The sequence below is a fragment of the Dipodomys ordii genome, unplaced genomic scaffold (assembly GCF_000151885.1).
Source record: "Dipodomys ordii isolate 6190 unplaced genomic scaffold, Dord_2.0 Scaffold103, whole genome shotgun sequence".
Lineage (NCBI taxonomy): Eukaryota > Metazoa > Chordata > Mammalia > Rodentia > Heteromyidae > Dipodomys > Dipodomys ordii.
Genome location: NW_012267319.1, coordinates 522079 through 525656, shown reverse-complemented (window position 1 = coordinate 525656; position 3578 = coordinate 522079). Strand labels below are relative to the sequence as shown.

The following is a 3578-nucleotide window of genomic DNA, read 5'->3' as shown; positions in this document are numbered from 1 at the left end:
GGGGACGGCGTGCCGGGCAATCCAGCGTCCTTCCCGCTCACCCTCACGATCCCGCTGGCCACGTGAGGACAGGACAGTGGCGGCAGAACACGGCACAGATGACACAGAGCAGAGAAGACGGGGACCCCCCCCCACGGGAAACAGACAGGGAGCAAAATCTGGAAAAAGTGACACGGACAAGATGCACCGTACCTGTGAACAAAGCTTCCTGGCCACCAGCCCCTTCCCGCCCCAGAAGCACAGCCTTGGGAGGCCTGGCCTCGACCTTCTCCTGACGAAGACCAAGGCAGCCAAGCCTCAGGGACACTTAGCTCCACTGATTTCTATCTCTTTAAAAGGACCTTCCTCCACGAGACACCCTGAAACATGAACCCAGCCTGGCACACGCAGAGGAAAAGAACCTCCAAGAACAAGCTGAGTCAGGTATCGCCAGTGACCTTCCAACCACCCCCGAGGGTGGGGGGGGAGGAGCAAGATCCTCACCACTGCCCAGGCCAGCCACTGCCCAGTTGGCAGTTCCAAGCTCTTACCCAGTGTCCAGCTAGCTGCCTGCCACCCAGCAGGGGAACGAGTGTCATGACACATGCAGAGCAGACTGCACAGCTCCGTCAGTGTGGTGGCTAATTTTATGTCAACTTGACTTGGCTATGGGGTGCCCAGATGTTTGGTCAAACATTGTTTCTGGCTGTGTCTGTGAAGGCATTTGGGGAGAGAATAGCATTTGGCTTGGAGCTCTCCCAAGGAAAGCGGACCTCCTATCAAGCAAGCTCAAGGGCCCAAGTTCTCATGCCAATAAGAGAAACAAAGATGCTTCCCAGGGGGAAGAAAGCAGACAGAGAGCTCAGGAAGCAGAAGGAAACGGACCATGCCCTGTACCTTAGTGTGCGCCATGACGCTTCTCCTAAGCTGGCAGGAGACCTGGACAGACCAGCTGAACCCACTTGCCTACCTTATAATAGAAGCCAGGGTCCCTTTCACAAGAGGGATAAGTTCATGTGTGTTTTAATTAAGAAAGGTGGCACAGGGGCTGGGAAGGTGGCTCAGTGGTAGAGCGCTTGCCTTGCATGCCTGAGGCCCTGGGTTCGATTCCTCAGCACCACATAAGCAAAAAAAAAAGGAAAAAGCCGGAAGTGGTGCTGTGGCTCAAGTGGTAGAGCGCTAGCCTTGAGCTGAAGAGCTGAGGGACAGCGCCCAGGCCCAGAGGTCAGGCCCCACGACTGGACCCAAAAAAAAAAAAAAGAAAGAAAGGTGGCACAGAGACCAAGAGATCCATGGAGCCAAACTGACAGCTGCACCCAGGATGCTCCCCGCCAACACATCCCAGTAACACACAGTGGAGACTGACCTCTCACAGTGTCCCAGGTCCACGCAGACCCAGTCGGGGTAAAGGAAGGGCAAACTACACTCGACAATCGATACCACACAGACAGTTTAGCAAAAGGTAGAAGATAGCGTGACTTTCTGGGAAAGAAGCTGTCTAATCTTCAACTAGGTGAAAGATATCAACAAACCAGTCTGGCCAGCTTGCCCCTCATATCAGGGGCCACCACCAAGGGGCTTACCCTCCCCCACACCAGAGGCTACCACCCACAGGCTTACCCCCCCACACCAGCGGCCATCACCCAGGGTGGCCATAAAACCCACGCTAGCCCTCCTACAAACCACTGCCCAGAGGAGGGTCTTGGGCCCTGACCTGTCTCAGGCCAAACACACCTTTCTCAGACAAACTACTCAGGAGAGGGTCTTGCCTGTTGCAAACACACCAATCATGAGCCCTGGCCAGGCCGCCATCCTGAGGCCACTGGCCTGAGAAGGAACAGCCTGCTTCAAACATATCAATGTGACAGGGAGGAGGGGGGGAAGAAGGAGGGCACGAAGCCAGGGCCACGCTGCGGGACAACTGGTTTTAGGGTCCACTGTTAACTCTCCTAAGCTCCTTTCACTTCCTCTTAACTCTTTCCAACTGTGCTCATCCTTCCTTGTTTTATTTCTGTACTACCTGAGAATAAGAACCCACTACACTCTTGTCTTGTACATCGTATGTTTTTATTTTTTAACTGTCATTAAAAAATAACAAAAACCAGGAGCCGGGCGCACCGGTAACTCACGCCTATAATCCTAGCTATTTAGGAGGCTGAGATCCAAGGATGGAGGTTCAAAGCCAGCCTGGCAGGAAAGCCCATGAGACTCTTATCTCCAATTAACTACCAGAAAACCAGAAGTGGAGCTGAGAGACAGCGCCCAGGCCCAGAGTTCAAGCCCCACCACTGACCAAAAAAAAAAAAAACACCATGAAAGGAAAAGCTGTTAAATGGGAGCTCAGAAGACACCCTCCAGAAAGTGAGGCGTCCACTAGAACACAGCCACCAAGCTACATCCACACTCCTGACAGGGTCTGCCGTCCAGCACATGTCAGGAACATCCACAAGTCATCAAAAACTGAATGAACCTGGGGGCGGAGGGGGGGCGAGGAGGTCCACACTGGGTGAAGCCAGCCAGGCTCAGAGACAAAGGACACATTTTCTTGCATATGTGGGAAACTGACCTAAAATGAAGACACATAAAAGACATCCAGGGCCATATGCACGTGTGCCGACTCGGGCACAGTACACACAGGGTGGACTCCCACGGTGTAACCCCTTTGAACAACTAACAGATAGTCTAAGGAAATGAACACAAGGAAGTGGAACACGTCTGAGGCGGCAGAGTGGGGGATGAGGGGAAGGGGCGGGAAAAGGGAGCAGGACTCACGGATGAATGCCGAGATAATATTTAATGCACCCATGAGAACACAGAACTAGGAAACTTGAGGGGAAAGGCAGGGACCAGACGGATGGGAGAGAGCGATGGGAAACACGACACGGATAGGATGTGTCACCCATGGAAACAGACACACTGAGGTGAAAGCGCTTTGTACAATGATTTCAAGGCAATTAGCAAAAGAAAGGAGGGAAAGAAGAGAAAAGGATCAAAATGCCTATCATTTAAAGCATGGATTATGCATAGGTATTTTCCTCTCTCTCTCTCTCTCTCTCTCTCTCTCTCACACACACACACACACACAATGTCCAAAACTCTAAACACCCAAGAAAGGTCAACGTGACTCATCATCAGATAAAACCGTAATGAGCCACCACTGCCCCCAGGACTAAAACCAAACGGGTGGCAACACTGAGGGGTTCCAAGTTTTACAGTGCTTAGCACTCCTGTAATTCATGCGTCAGAAATGACCAGAAGTGGTTCTGGGAGTCAGGCCCCAAACAGGAGAAAGAAACCACATAGTAACTCAAAGTAAATTTTGACACAAAGCATTATTTTGCTATGACACTGGATTGGAGTAGCGAGAGATCAACAGTATGAAGTTAGGAACATTCTGAAGGGGGCTGGGAAGGTGGCTCAGTGGTAGAGTGCTTGTCATGCATGCATGAAGCCCTGGGTTCGATTCCTCAGCACCACATAAACATAAAAATCTGGAAGTGGCGCTGTGGCTCAAGTGGTAGAGTGCTAGCCTTGAGCACAGAAAGGCTCAGGGACAGTAGGCCTTGAGTTCAAGCCCCAGGACTGACAAAAAAAAAAAA

At 51.7% G+C, this 3578-nt stretch overlaps 1 protein-coding gene across 4 annotated transcripts in view; it reads right to left on the bottom strand.

Moving 5' to 3' along the window:
- Positions 1-3578, bottom strand: part of B3galt5 (UDP-Gal:betaGlcNAc beta 1,3-galactosyltransferase, polypeptide 5) — a 20076-nt gene that overhangs the window by 7884 nt on the left and 8614 nt on the right. The window lies entirely within an intron of this gene.